Source organism: Danio rerio, chromosome 5 (genome assembly GCF_052040795.2).
Source record: "Danio rerio strain M-AB ecotype USA chromosome 5, GRCz13ab, whole genome shotgun sequence".
NCBI lineage: Eukaryota > Metazoa > Chordata > Actinopteri > Cypriniformes > Danionidae > Danio > Danio rerio.
The window spans coordinates 73,071,831-73,088,682 of record NC_141025.1 but is presented as its reverse complement, the minus strand read 5'-3'; the positions used below and the strand labels follow the sequence as shown (position 1 = coordinate 73,088,682).

Genomic DNA, 16,852 nt, shown 5'->3' with positions numbered 1-16,852 from the left:
TCTTTCCTCCTGCAGACCTGCCGCTCCTCCTGTTGGACCACTTTGAGTGCTGCTAAGAGGAGATAGTTTGAAAGTGGAGAAAGAACATATTTTAGTATATGAATTATTAAACCTTCAAATATTAAAGGAAGCTGAGATTCCCGTGTATTGTACGGACACGGTCATGATAAATTCATAAGTAAAGATGCAGTGTAAGGAAAGGTTATTTTTTTCGTATCCCTCTCTTCCTTTTTCACAGTCAAAAGCTGCTCTCAGAAATCCCACTGGAGCATCTTCCTCTCTGTCCGCTGGAATATTTGGCCTGAAAGGTTGAACAAAACTGGTTGCATGAACGTACACAGTGTGTAAGTTTACACAGACATGAAGAGATCATGAAATGAAATGACACAGAAATTGTAACCATAAATTCAGCCTCACATTAAAAAAAATAATAATTAATTGGCATCTGTAGCTCTAAGAGACACTTAAACATCTATGTTTTTTTGTTTATTAGATGTTTCTTTATAGCACATCATGATTTTGCCAAGTATGATGCGATCTTGGATTAACATCTATGTTGACTATGTTGAGTCTTGTTATACTGTTATGACGCGGTGTCCTTGCCTTCCGTGTTTGAACCTTTCTTTGTTTTGTTTGTTTTTGGTTGTCTGCTGCCTGCCTGTATTGACCATTCTCCTGTGTATTTGACTACTCGGGATGCCCTTTAAACATCTGTTTGCCCCTGTGTTGACCATTGCTTGCCTGACCCTCTCTGTTTAATAAACCTGCATTTGGATCCACACTCAGTTGTCCAGTGTCCACTTCACATTAAAGTAACTTAAAACGTATGCAGAAATCAGGCTGACTAATTGACTTGACTCTTATCATCATCATGTTCACAGTAAGCATGACTGGAGACACAGATATTAGTGCAAACAAAACAAGCTGATTTATTGAACAGATGCAGGTATGTAGATGGAAATGGCTGTAAGTTTGTGCTTTGTGGTGATTTTTACCATGTTGATCTGTTTTACCAGTCTTTGAAGGATACAGCGATGAACTTTCCAGGAGCTGATTCCAGACAAACAACAATGCTTAAGTGCACAGGAGTACTACAGGAGTACTAGAAGACTTCAGGTAAGAAGACTTTAGGAAAATGAGTGAGTCTATAATCCATATTGAAAATGAGCGAAACTGTGAGTGTTTATAATGGAGTGCTGATGATGAACAGGTGATAGATATTACTGATTTAGGGAAAGAACCTGGCATGACTGTGATGCATCAATATAGCGATCAATGTTAAATACAAATATTCATAAATCTTTCATTAAAAAAAGAACGGCTGCATAAGAGATCATGCAAGTTTAATGATTCTATCGCATGCACTCTGCTCTCTTCTGCACACCAAAATTTTCTTCAGTATTACTTTGAGACCTTCCCTTGGAATTTCAGTTCATTCATTGATAACACAATAGCAGGGGAAAAATTTAAGAATGTGATGATTTATAACCTTGAATGAGCCATTCGCTTTTTTTCTAATGCTGCAAGGGCGTACTCACACTATGCTATCCGTACCGTGCCCAGGCCTGTTTCCCGGATCGTTTGAGAAGTGTGAGTGCGCTGAATCGGGCTCAAGCATGGTTCACTTGGCCGGCCCTGTCCCAGTTGGAAGAGGTGTGCCTGTGCCTTCACTTGGACTTTGGCGTGGTACGCTTGTTTGTGAGTGCAAAAAGAGCCAAAGCCCGAAACTGAATAGCGATACGTGACTTTTAAGGGACTGTTTTATATGGATTTATTAATCATTCTTACTGTTCGATGAACGCAAACTAGCGTAGTTTATTAAATACACAAACCCCTCACTGCACTACAGCTGCGCACCTTCAGCAAACCTATTAATTCCTGCAGCACGAGGGCCTTATGATTGTTTATGAGCGTCCAAAAGTGGCTGATCTGTTCGGCGAAATATCTGACTGCGCATCCCTAAGGACTAAAGCGATACAACTAGAGAAATCTCCTTCACTGTGCTGAGCGAGAGCGCTTACTGAACAGCATCGATTATGTAAGCGTGCCCAGGCTCGATTGTAATGTGAGTAGATGTCCTGGAGGGAGGGAAGCTCATCTCCTATTACGCGTCCCGCAGTAGGTCAACCACTGCCAACCCCCTTCCCTAAACTCAACCGATAGTGTTTTCAAAAGCACTGATTGACCCGATCACCCTCTTCCCTAAAACCAACCGACAGTGTTTTCTAAATTTCTCTGTGGAGTTTGCATGTTCTCCCCATTCCTCCGGGTGCTCTGGTTTCCCGCACAGTCCAAAGACATGCGTTATAAATGAATTTAATAAACTAAATTGGCTGTAGTGTATGAGTGTGGGAGTGTGCAGGTGTTTCCTAGTACTGGGTTGCGGCTGGAAGGGCATCTGCTGTGTAAAACATGCTGGAATAGTTGGTGGTTCATTTCAATAGTATTTGGATGCAGCCTTTATGATGCAAGCTGAGATTGCATCACTCATCAATGCAATGTCAGACACAATGCACTCAGTCGAGTGAGTGGCGTCACTGTGTAGGGTTAGGGGTGGGGTTAGGTGAGCGCATTAAAAAGCATTGGATGCGGCTCAGATTGCACTGCACAGAGTCTGCAGCCAGACCCCTCTCGTTCATTTCACTGCCGCAACCCCTGATAAATAAGGGATTAAGCCGAAGGAAAATAAATGAATGTTACAGATATTTTAAGGTTCTAAATAGCATTGAAAGCATGCTTTTAATGGAACCTTAATTATAATCTTGATTGAGTTAGTTAAATTATTTCTAATCCTGTGAGTTATCACTGAGTTCAGATTTGATATGGACACATTTATAAAAACCACATGTTTCTTTATTTTAAAACACTGATGTGTTCATGTCAGTGTCTCAGTCCCAGTGTAGTCAAAAGCAATGCTTGTTTTTCAGAATATGACAAGCTGATTTAATTAACTGTAGACGTATGAGCCCAAGGGTGGACTACAGTCCATCAGCTCAGATGAACACAGTCAGAATTTGTTCACAGAGAGATGCGGTGAAATAATGTTTCTGCCGAAAAACTGGATTAATCTAGTGTAGGTTTGTCAAAAGCATAGCAAGATAATGTATTCTGTAGAGTACTTAAAGTTTTATTCTGTCATAGTCCCTCTAATGTGTCCTGGGTCTTCCACGAGGGACATGCCTGGAACACCTCCCTAGGTAGGCATCCAGGAGGCATCCGAAACAGATGCCCGAACCACCTCAGCTGGATTCTCTTAATGTGGAGGAGCAGCGGCTCTACTTCGAGCTCCTCCGGGGTGAGTGAGCTCCTCACCCTATTTATGAGGATGCCCCTAGCCACCCTGCAAAAGAAACTTATTTCGGCCACTTGTATCCTAAATTTTGTTCTTTTGGTCATGACCCAAAGACCATAGGTAATAGTAGGAATGTTGATTGACCGGTAAATGGAGAGACAATGGACCGGTACACTGACCACATTACTGCTGCCGCTGCACCAATCCGCCTGTCAATCCCACGTTCTATCCTTCCCTCACTCGTGAACAAAACCCCAAGATACTTGAACTCCACCTGGGGTAAGGACTTTCTTCCAACCTGGAGATGGCAAACCACCTTTTTCCGGGGGAGCACCATGGCCCTCGGACTTGGAGGTGCAGATTCTCATCCCAGCCGCTTCACACTCAGCAGCAAACCGCCCCAGTGCATGCTGAAGGTCCATGTTCGATGAAGCCAACAGAACAACATCGTCTACGAATAACAGAGATGAAAACCTGTGGTCCCCGTACCGGACCCCCTCCAGCCAAAGCCTACAATTTGAAATTCTGTCCATAAAAATTACGAACAGAATTGGTGACAGAGGGCAGCCCTGCCGGAGTCCAACAAGCACTGAAAACAAGTCTGACTTATTGCCGGCAATGCGAACCAAACTCCAACTCTGTTCACACAGGTACGAGACCGCCCTTAACAGAGCGCCTCTGACACCATACTCCCAGAGCACCTCTATACAGAATGCTACGAGGGACACGGTCGAATGCTTTCTCCAAGTCCACAAAACACATGTGAAGCTTACAGATTTCTAAAAAATATTTTCTTTTGTGCTCAACAGAAGAAACTCATAAAGGTTTGCAACCACTTGAGGAAGTGTAAAAAAGGAGTAAATTTCATAATTGGGTGAACAATCCCTTCAAGAACCTTTCACTGAAAAAAGTTCTTACTTGGCATCAATAATCTTTCTAATCCTTACAGACATTTTTATTGTCATTAAATGAAATGCTGACCTCATGTTCGAGATGGAAAAAGCTGGAAAACTGTTGTAGGGGTCTGTGTTTAATGACTGAAACATTTCATAAAATAATTTCATGCTTACTAAGCTTCAGGACATCCTTCAGGAAGAAAGACAGCGAGAGAGTTTTGAAACATGATGTGCATTCTTGGAAAAAAAAAGCGAAGTGATGTCATTTGCTTTGGCAGCTGAGCAAATTCTGCGGGACGGGGATTATGCGCCTCGCTCATTTTGACTGCCCCACAAGAACACAAATGGACAGAGAAAGGTATTTTTTGTGAGGCTTCACTATGCAAATGTGTTAGAAGACAAAGTACATGTATATTTGATGAGGAACAAGGCAGCCTTGTCACTTTTCGGTGTGAGAGACAGAGCTTGAAGTGCAGTGAAGGAGAAGAAGAAGCGACCTCCTCCAACCACACTGAAAGTAATAACTGCATCATGTATGCGCACACTCAAGAGTTTGAGTTGTCACAGAGTAGAAATATGATTTAAATACTGATGCAACCCAATTCTACACTTGATAATGGGGCTCTAAATGCTAAAGCTGTAATAAATGCCACTCTGTTCTTGTGGAATTCCAATGTTTATTTAGAATTAATGTAAGTAAAGAGCAGGGAAATGTTCACAGTATGTCTGATAATATTTTTTCTTCTAGAGAAAGTCTTATTTGTTTTATTTCGAATATAAAAAAATCAGTTTTTAATTTTTAAACACCATTTTAAGGACAAAATTATTAGCCACTTTAGGCTAATTTGTTTTCGATAGTCTACAGAACAAACCATCATTATACAATTACTTGCCTAATTACCCTAACCTGCCTAGTTAACCTAATAAACCTAGTTAAGGAGAAGAAAAAAAAAAAAAAAGAAATCGGGGAAAAAAAAAACGGGGGTTAATAATTCTGACTTCAACTGTATATATATTTGTTCTTTGAGGTCTTACAGTGTTAGTAAGGAGAAGAAAGCAGTTATAAGTAGGCTCACACAGAACCTGTCCACAGAATTGCCTGATGTGCTTTTATAAAGTCTTGTGCAAGTGACAGACACTCAAATATACACTGTAAAAATGTACTGTAAAATTTAAAGTAACTTACAGACAATTGTGGTTGCCAGTAAGACTAATTTACCAGCTCACTGTAAATTAATAACTACAATTTACTGTAGAGAACCCAGCTGGAAGGGCATCCGCTGCGTAAAAACTTGCTGGATAAGTTGGCGGTTCATTCCGCTGTGGCGACCCCGGATTAATAAAGGGACTAAGCCGACAAGAAAATTAATGAATTAATTTACTGTAAAATTTACAGTAAATAAACTTATTGTAACTTATTGTATTGTAAATGAATAATTACAATTTATTGTAAAATTTACTGTAACTTACTGGCAATTGTTGTTGCCAGTAAAACTAAATTTACAAGCTTACTGTAAATTAATAATTTCAATTTACCATAAAATATACTATACCTTACTGGCAATTGTTGGCAGTAAGACTAAATTTACAAGCACTCTGTAAATTAATTATTACAATTTACCATAAAATTTACAGTAACTTACTGGCAATTTTTGGTTGCTAGTAAGACTAAGTGAGCTGTAAATTAATAATTACAAATTACAGTAAAATTTAAAGTAACTTATTGGCAATTTTGGATGCTAGTAATACTATAAATTTACATGCTTAAATGAATAATAACAATTTACTGTAAAATTTACTTTAAAATTTACTGTAAATTACTGACAATTGTGGTTGCTAGTAAGACTGTAAATTTACAAGCTTACTGTAAATTAATAATAACAATTTGCTGTAAAATTGGGTAACATACTGGCAATGTTAGTTGCCAGTAAAACTAAATTTACAAGCGCACTGTAAATTTATAATTACAATTTACCATAAAATTTACAGTAACTTACGGGCAATTTTTGGTTGCTAGTAAGACTAAGTGCACTGTAAATTAATAATTACAATTACAGTAAAATTGAGTAACTTACTGGCAATTTTTGGTTGCCAGTAAGACTAAGTGCACTGTAAATTAATAATTACAATTTAGAGTAAAATTTAAAGTAACTTATTGGCAATTTTGGATGCTAGTAATACTATAAATTTACAAGCTTAGATGAATAATAACAATTTACTGTAAAATTTACAGTAACTTACTGGCAATTGTTGTTGGCAGTAAGACTAAATTTACAAGCGCACTGTAAATGAATAATTACAATTTGCTGTAAAATTTACAGCAACTTACTGGCGATTTTTGGTTGCCAGTAAGTCTAAGTGCAACCAAAATTGCCGGTAAGTTATTGTAAATTTTACAATAATTTGTAATTATTAATTTACAGTGTGCTTGTAAATTAACAATCTTACTGGCAACCAAAATTGCCAGTAAGATACTGTAAATTTTACATTACATTTTACAGTGTACTTTTGTATACTATTTAGTGTACTTTTACTGTAGCACTTTTGCACTTTTTGTTTGCTTCTAATTGCAACATTGAAAACAGCATAATAACAAATAACATACTCTGGCAAATCTACAACATTAGGAAAAAAAAAGAGAAAATATCGATGCTTACATTTTTTTTCTTCATGTTCCTAATTGGACGTTTCAATGTTGTAATGTAAATATTACAAAACTGCTAAATATTAGGAAATTAGAAACAGTTGCATTAGCACATAATATCTAGCTGTGATACCGAGTAGTTTAGAGAGGAGAGGAATAAGAGTGATACCGAGCACACCTTTACCATTATTCCACATGAGGGACAATTTACTGAAGCATTTCTTATCTGTAAGAAGCGTAAGAGCCATCTTTTATTTATTGCTTCAGGATGCAGCAGGTATGGAATCATTTGCTGAAAAAGCACTCATGGCTTTCCATCTCATCTCAGAGACCAGATCATCCATCGACCAGAGTTTTTTTTTTCAAAGATCTGTGAATGCTCAGTAGGTCAGGCGTAACTGCTATAAATAAATGACAGTTGCTGTAAGCCTGGAGTATATGCCAATGACAGGATAATCAATATGCTTATGGAAAGTGATATTCTGCATGTTAAAGGGGGGCTATTATGCAAAAAACACTTTTATAAGTGGGTTAAACGCAGTTGTGTGGAAACACTGTGTGAATATAGCCAGCATCTAATGGTAACAATGAATTCATTCTTTTTTTATAATCCCACTTCATAAAAACATTCTGCAGAAACACTTTGATTGACATTCTGCCTTTGTACTACTCATCATAGGGGGAAAGCCCTGACTATTAGTAAAAATCTTTCCCTCATTAGCATAGACAGCCCTGAGTGAAAAGCAGCCATCTGTCTTTAGGGTTTTCACAGCAGACCTGCTGTTGATAATCTCAGCATTATAACCATTTTAGGATGCACAAATGAACACTTTAGTGAGCATAGATGACCTTCTTATGACCTTTTTTATTTAAAAAAATACTAAACTGTTATAAATTTTGCTGACTTATTTATGTTGAAATCAGAATTATTATCCCCCGTTTATCCCCCCCCCCCCCCCCCCCAATTTCTGTTTAACGGAGAGAAGATATTTTCAACACATTTCTAAACATGAGAGTTTTAATAACTCATTTCTAGTTACTGATTTATCTTTGCCATGATGATATTTTTCAAGACACTTCTATACAGCTAAAAGTGACATTTAAAGGCTTAACTAGGCTAATTAGGTTAACTAGGCAGGTTAGGGTAATTAGGCAAGTTATTGTACAAAGATGGTTTGTTCTGTAGACTATCGAAAAAATATTGCTTAAAGGGGCTAATAATTTTGACCTTAAAATGATTAATAAAAAAATTTTTAAAAATGCTTTTATTCTAGCGGAAATAAAACAAATAATACTCTTCCAGAAGAAAAAAATATTATTAGACATACTGTGAAAATTTCCTTGCTCTGCTTAACATCATTTGAAAAATATTTATAAAAGAAAAAAAAATTCAAAGGGGGGCTAATAGTTCTGACTTCAGCTATACTTTATCACAAATGTTTTGAAGATGTTAAAAGCCAGAGAAATAAGCAATTTTAACTAGTGAGACGGAGCGCTGTGTATTTATGCTAAATTGTCACTACGGTTGGGTACCGTAACCTGGTGCCAATATGGTACCTTTATAACCGTTATGCACCAGACCGAATCAGCATATGAACTTCAGTGCCTAATTTCGCTGCAAGAACGTAAGAAGCATCAAGGGGTACATCAAAGGCACACATAGGTGTGTGTTGTGTCACACCATCTCTAAACATTTCATTCTAAACAGCTTGAGTAATAGAGACACCATCGCCAATCACCAGTGCAGTGCAGCTGGTGAGCGACTTCCGTCATCAACATGCATGATATGGACCTTATAGGGTGCCAATACGGATCCAGTAGGTACTAATATAGATGCTTTAAGTGTGCCTTTGAAAAGGTACCACCCCAGTGACAGCCTTTGAATCATTTTTTTTTTTTTTTTTTTGAGAGCAAATAAGAATGTTTAATAATCATAGTCATATAATTTACAAATATTTATCAGATGACAAAGTATATAGTTTAAATTGTTTATTTATTGTTTATTCATGTCAAGGGGTCAAGTAAAATAAGAGGACTGGATGCTCTGAACTTGATGTTTTTATGCTTTTTTACTCAGCTCAGAATTCTTAGGAAGAATCTGGGTTACAGTAATCACTGAGCTCTAGTCTCTCTCTCTCTCTCTCTCTCTCTCTCTCTCTCTCCCTCTCTCTCTCCCTCTCTCTCTCCCTCCCTCCCTCCAGATTCATTTGCTCTTTATTCCCAGTGTTTTTTTTTATGGGGCTTTTAAGCTTCCAAATGGAGACAAAAGCACCATCATATATCACAAAAATAGTTCAACTAGTGCCCTTCTTATATGATAGTTTTGTGTGAAGATCCAAAATATAAGTTATGGACAAAAAATTTTAGGCATCTGTAGATCCATGGCACAGTTTGATCATGAGATTTGACTTTTGACCAGTTTGTTTGAATCCACATGGGATTTGGAATTATTTTCAATAAATTAACACTATCAGACAGAAATGAAATCTATCTATCCATCCATCCATCCATCCATCCATCCATCCATCTCTCTGTCTCTCTGTCTATGTAGATGGGTGGATAGATGGATGGATGGATGGATGGATGGATGGGTAGAAGGATGGGTAGAAGGATGGATGGATGGATACTTTAGATAAATAGATGGATAGATAGATAGATAGATGATAGATAGATAGATAGATAGATAGATAGATAGATAGATAGATAGATAGATAGATAGATAGATAGATAGATAGATAGATAGATAGATAGATAGATGTCTATGCCCACCACCACCCCTCTTTTTGACTCTGTCTATCTGTGTCTGTCTGTCTGTCTATGCCCACCACCACCCCCTCCATTTAGGAAGACCCTTTCTTTCTTTCTTTCTTTCTTTCTTTCTTTCTTTCTTTCTTTGTTTTTATGTATCTGTATGGATGTATGGATAGATGTCTCTGTGTGTCTCTATGAATAGATAGATATATAGATAGACAGACAGACAGACAGAAATACAGTGCAGGAATTTCACTTATTACTAAGCCACACTTACATGTTATTTCAGATCAAATATTCAGAGTAGCAGGGTAAACAGTATAGTGAGGCTGCCATAGTTCAAAAATGATCCAATGTGAATAAAAAAGCAACTTCAGCTCAGTAAAGCAGGCTAGGGGAATAGCGCTATTTACTGATGTTTTGTTGTTAAACTAAATTAAAATATACATTATCGACGCTGACAAAGGTCCCCTATAACACTGAAAATAGTCACATCAATCAAACGCTGGGAGATTTCAGTGGCTGAACAACACGTCTGTGTATATAACCCATTCATAACACAACACACTCTACATCACACCATATCAGCTTTGGGGAACTAAAATAGTTTTAAAACAGAACATTACCTGTCTAACAGAAATACTTCAGCCATGTTGTCGACCTTCCTCCAGCGTGCAAAAGTAACTCCAGTATTGATTCAGGATTTAAAGTTTCAATTCAGCATTTGATTTTGCCGCGACTGTCTTGTGTGCACGTGTCGTGAACGCGCAGCAATCATGCAGGAGGGCACACGCTAATGGTAGATATGCGTGAACAGAGATGCGCAGAAGCCCAAATCTACATTTGTTGACAGACAGTTTGAGCTACTTATCGGAATTATGGGAGATGTAGGCCCGACAATATTTAATTGAATGAACCCTTTTTTTGTTTTATGCCTCACACAGAATATAAAAAAAATATATAAATACATTTAGATCATTTACTTTGATCATTACTATGGGACTGTGAAGAGACTTTCAACCAGCACAACAAAAATGCTTCTGAAGACAACCACTTACTGCACCTTTAACATACCTCCTTTCTAGAATGGCACACCCATGAGTCCACAAAGCACGGCAAATGGATTTGCTATTTAAACACTGTGGCACAAAACAAAAAAATTAGGGTTGCGTTGGTCTGAAAAATTTTTTGTGCCTTATTGTGCCGGGTGTATGATAGGGCCCATTGTCTCATTGACAGATTCATTGTGACTAATGGGATTCAGCAATTTATTTTTTAAAAGCTTATTACTTAAACTAAAAATGAACGTTACTTGTTACTTAAAAAAATAACATTATTACATAACTCGCATTACTTGTAATGCATTACCCCCAACACTGACATTAACCTGTACTGTTTTGCAAATTTCAATTCTGATCTCAGAAATGTACCAAAGCGACTGAGAAAAACTGGACTTAAAACTGGACTAACATTAGCCTTAAGGCTTGTCCGTGAACCCAGGGGTTAGTGTTTGTGTTGTTACTCTGCTAATGTTTTCTCTCGTTCTTCTTTCTCGGCCTCTCCCTTGCTGTGCTTCAAATCATCTCCCGCATCTCCAGCAGCTGAGTGCGCTTCCATCTATAGTAAAAATACTATAGACAACTGTAGAAAAATAACAAGTAGCCAGATATACTTTAAAAATATCGGACACATTCAATAAATCCATGTGTATGTCAGTCACAATGTGCCAGTTAACAACTTTCAACCACTTTTCCTAAACAAAATGGCAGCATATGAATAAAACATTAAACAAGTCATTAGTTGGTCTATCTAATAATAGCTACAACAAATACTTGCAAACAGATCCTCATTAGGATTCTCATTATTAATTGTGCATCTGTATACAGTAAAAATAGAAAGTCAACAACAGGAAATAAATCAAATAGGCTAAACCAGGGGTGTCTAAACTCGGTCCTGGAGGGCCGGTGTCCTGCAGATTTTAGCTTTACCTTGCCTCAACACACCTGCACGGATATTTCTAGAAAGCCTAGAGCGTGATTAGCTAGCCCAGGTGTGTCTGATTGGAGTTGGAACTAAACTTTGCAGGACACCGGCCCTCCAGGACCGAGCTTGGACACCCCTTGGGCTAAACAAATATGCTTACAGAAACATACTAATGAAATAATACACAAATAAACAATGAATGCAAAAGTTACAAACAGCTGATAGTTTGACAATGCATGATTCTCTGACGTCACAGTATTAAATCAAACATGTTATAAAAAAAAAAATTCTGGAATACCTGACGTCACACAGCGCCACCGTGTGTCTAAAATCTTAAAGGTACAGTAATCAATTACTGTTCCTTGTGTACATTGTAATTTTCGTGTTTAGCTTTCTGTTCTGACTGCTGAATCAAGTCTGTGTTTTTAAATACAGTAGCCATTATTTGAAGTGGTTCAAATTTTTCATTAAACTTGATCTAAAACTAATGTACAACACCCATTCTTGTCTTTTGCTTCATTTAAAGTGTTGACTACTAGGCTTTAGCTCATTTCCTCAGAAACGAAGTGAATGAAACGCCAGTGAAAGTGCTGTCATTGAAAAATATTAAAAATATTTTTACAATAATATTCCAGTCTAATAATGGTACTTTTAAACGACTGCTTACTGAAATTTGACCACGTTTCATAGAAATAAACAGCTATGACCACGTTTAAAGTAGCTTACTTGAATGCCTCAGATTCGTTAATGATTCGCTTGCTTCATGGTCCGTTTGTTAATAACTACCATCCCCTTTTTCTCTAAGGTATATTTTATCGTTTAAGGTGTATTTGTTGTTAGAGAGTTTGCGTAATTTTTACCTGATGAACGCGTGTCTGCATTTGGTTCAGTGGCCATTTACTGTTAATGTCGTATGACTTCTCAACAGAAGATGGCGCTACTCTCCATAAGTTCATCTCACATCCATTATCCACCAAAGCCTTATGAATGATTCCCTGTACATTCATAGCCTGTTCGTTTCGTTAAAAACTCAGTTACACATGGCGTAGTGTGGTTATTTATTATATTTTATATATATATATAAAAAAAAACTTTTGGTATGCAATTTGGTTCATAATTAAGTTAAAAATTCAGCAGGCGATTCTTTATCACTATTAAAAAAATGTAACTCACAACTTTTGATGTTATAAAGTCAACTTTGCAGCTTTACCATGACTTAACCATTTAGTTAAAATTAAACATTAAAAGAAGCAATACACTGTTGCTACATAGAAATATATCATTAAAAAAAAGTACTGGCCCTGATTTTATACTGTACTTTACATGACCCAACTACAAACTAGATAAAAACAAATCAATATAAATCAGTGAAATGCAGACAGCCGTTTCAGAGATATCTTACACTTTTACTATTTTGTGTGAAAGTGAAAAAAATTGTGCCTTTTTTCCAATATTAAACAGTAAAGAATTCTAAATGTTTAATTTGTCCAATTTTATCACCTCTATTTATATGGCACTTTATAAAGTGCAGTTTGTGTCCATGCGTGTTTACTGAGATTAACAGGCAGTAATATAAATTATTGTACAAAGTTTGTTCACTGAAACATGCAAGGCACTTTCAGTTCACCAGAATGATGGTTTTGATCCAGTTCATTCAGTGATGATTGAGATTAAACAAATGCATTATTGCTGAGGAAACATATTATTCTTTTGAATCCTTGTCCTTGTTACACATTCTATGTACTTTCTATAGTAATTATTTTGCAATTAATTATGCACAATCACGTGCAACTAACCCTCATCCTGACTCTAAATTTAGTATTAATGAATATTAATCAGTAGTTGAACATTTCTGTCATCATTTAGTTATCCTTCACTTGTCACAAGCATGTTTGTGTTTTATTTTCAATTAATCTTTTTGAAAAATGTTGGAAACCTGTTATTATTTTCTACAATGGTTGCAGGTCAATGGTTACAGTTTTCTAAGATTTTTTTTCTCTCCAAAGAATCATTTTTTGTTCAACACAAAAAGGAAAACCATAAAGGTATAAACTACTTAAGCATGAGAGATTGTTCGTGTTTGGGTGAACTATCTCTTTAAATGAATAGTTGCACTGTAACAAGGACACCTTTTAAAGTTTAACCTATTCAAACTTGAAGACATACTGTTCAAATACTAGTAGTGTATATATATATATATATATATATATATATATATATATATATATATATATATATATATATATATATATATACAGTTAAAGTCTGAATTATTAGCCCACCTGTTTATTTTTCCCCCCAATTTCTGTTTAACGGATGAATTTTCTTTTTTATTAATGAATTTAATGGATTTTTTAAACACATTCTATAATTTCTAAAATATCAGCCTCTACCAAATGGTAGATATGTCGGTTTATGGTAAAAGTACCAAACCTATTACATATACTATAAAAAATCTGAAAATTTGAAGTGTAATACCAGTTTATTTAAAAAGATATTCTAAATAAACTACATTTTTTTGCACTAAAACCAAAACACAGTGTAGTAGTGTAACAGGATTATGCTTGTTTGATTTATTTATTCTTTTTTTTGTAAACCAACAATGCTGTGTGTGTGTGAGCCAATATTTGAAACAGTCATTCTTTAAATGACTTTAACAGTCATTTAAAACAGTAAAATATGGTCAACTATATGGTAGAAGGGCTGTTAAAGGGTTAAAGTGACATTTATAGGCTTAACTAGGTCAATTAGGTTAACTTGGCAGGATAGGGTTTTAGGCAAGTTATTGTATAACGATGGTTTGTTCTGTAGACTATCGAAAAAATATAGCTAATGATTTTGACCTTAAAATGGTGATTAAACATTTTTAAACTGCTTTTATTCCAGCCAAAATAAAACAAATAAGACTTTCTGCACAAGAAAAAATATTATCAGACATACTGTGAAAAAAATTCCTTGCTCTGTTAAACATCATTTGGGAAATTCTTAAAAAAGAAAAATAATTCAAAGGGGGGGTAATCATTTTGACTTACACTGTGTGTGTGTGTGTGTGTGTGTGTGTGTGTGTATACATTCATTCATTCATTCATTTTCCATCAGCTTAGTCCCATATTTATCAAGGGTTGCCACACAGGAATGAACCACCAACTATTCCAGAATGTTTTAAACACAGTGGATGCTCTTCCAGCTGCAACCCAGAATTGTGAATATATATATATATATATATATATATATATATATATATATATATATATATATATATATATATATATATATATATATATATATAGGGGCTAAATATCAGTTTGTGTCACTGAACAGAATAAAAGTGTCAAACACGAACTTCTCTCTCAATGCCCTAGAGGAGATGATGCAAACTCTCTGTGAGCTGGAAAGATGTGCATTACCATTAAGTGGTGCTAGAGTGAAAAGACCTGTCCCAACCTGCCCTAAGCCCCCTCAGCTTTCACTCCTCCAGCATGTAAGAACAGGTCTCAAGGCCCGCCTGAGGTGAGAAACAGAGGCAGCTCCAGGGACTCCTCCCTCATCTCCCTATCTGTTATTACAGCTCACGCTATCTTAACAGTTGATCATTCGCACTGTGCCATCTACCCGTCTTCTTATGCAAACTACCAGCAGACTCCATCTGTAGTAAATCGTAACTGTCTTGGAAGGGTAAATAGTTCCTCAGCTTTGGACACATGTTCAGATTTTGTTGACTCTGGATTATCATGTCTACCTGAAAATGTGATCCAAGTCAAATCCCAAAATTTTACCGTAAATGTATATTATTTCTAAAATGGGAGGGAAATGGCAGATTTTCAGCACAGTTAAAGCCCATGATTAATTCTGTTTTTTACTTTAGTAAATGTGTGTAAATCTTTATTTATTCAGTTTTTTTTTATTATTACAGTAATATTATTGATTAATGTGAAAATGTTCATCTGATTTATGTTCAATGCAGTTTGTAAAGTAATATTTTCTGTCTTTTTGTACAGATATTATGTGAGAGACTTGCTTGATTTACCAAATAAAGTGAATATAAATAGATTTGCATTGTAAACATTAAATAAAAGTTAAATAGATATTATTTTTTATTTCACATATTAAGGTTTTAGTTTTGATACTCCCAAAATAATTCAGCAGAAATCCACAGATTTTAACCAAAATTCTCAGCAGAAATTGCAAAACATCTCATCAGATTCCGAAATTTTCTTTAGGATGCTTTACACTAATAGAATAAAAACAAAAAACAAACAGACAAAACGATCACTGCTGCTTGTTCAAACTCTCTGTTTAAAATGAGCTGAAACAACACAATTCTCGTAATTTCTTTGGCCAATTTATTTGTTTTATGTTCAGACCACTTAAATTTGTAAACCATCAAGTTAACTTAAGCATTTTGTGTTTGGGACAATATGAAGGAATTGCATTGGTCCAACAACCTGGTTAGGGGATTTGTAGTTCCCAGCATGCTTTGTGTGGAATTGAATTAAGAGAGGGAAATGTTGACAATAGGCTATATGCCGAAGCAAGCTAATAGGACTTTTAATTTGCCAGTAATCTGGGTTAAGTGCTTCCGGTGAACTGTGTGCCAATGCAAAAATCGGCACGTTTAAGGTCAGTTTTCTTTAAAAATCAGCGATCTCCACTGGCTGAGTGATTTCCGATATAAAGTGGGTCTCAGATTGTACAAGAAGCACCGCATTAAATTACAATTTCCCCGCCATGTCTTTATAATATGAGCATTTATTTTACTCCATTATATTCAATGGAGCTTTTTGTTACAATAACAATAACAAAAAAACTTAAGATCAGTCCAAAAATGATTTAAATTTTGAATTTGATTTATTTTTCTATTCTTAAATATGTTACAGTAGGTAATCTGACTCTTATTTTAATGTACTGTATATAACTGTTTAATTAAGCTGTTTTGTTTAAATGCATTAAAAGATATTGGCAATATTCACAGAGAAATTGATAAAAATATTAATTTTCAAAAGCTAATAATACATACACAACCCATGTTTAATCATTCCTGATTTCTATTAACATGGGAAAAGCAGAATAAACATCAATCATTTCTTGCCATTACTTTTTTCATAAAGAGTTTTTTTTTTTACAAATTACATATATTTTTGTCCATCCACTGGAAAAACATATTCTAAAAGCCATTGGCCCTTTAAACTATTGCACCAGTAGATGGATATACCGATATACTGAAGTGTTTTACAGCACAGTCGCCACATTTTGGTTGATTTCCATTGTGTGCCCAGTGAGTCTGAT

At 35.8% G+C, this 16,852-nt stretch overlaps 1 protein-coding gene across 2 annotated transcripts in view; it reads left to right on the top strand.

The window, feature by feature from the left end:
• Positions 1-16,852, top strand: part of notch1b (notch receptor 1b) — a 185,819-nt gene that overhangs the window by 6,712 nt on the left and 162,255 nt on the right. Inside the window, exons 2-3 of one of the 2 annotated variants that reach the window (XM_087252914.1) lie at positions 239-344; positions 1,026-1,116. The gene's annotated coding sequence lies outside the window, so the exon portion shown is untranslated. Of the gene's footprint in view, positions 1-238; positions 345-1,016; positions 1,117-16,852 lie in introns of both variants that reach the window. The other variant, XM_087252915.1, reaches the window with a different exon arrangement.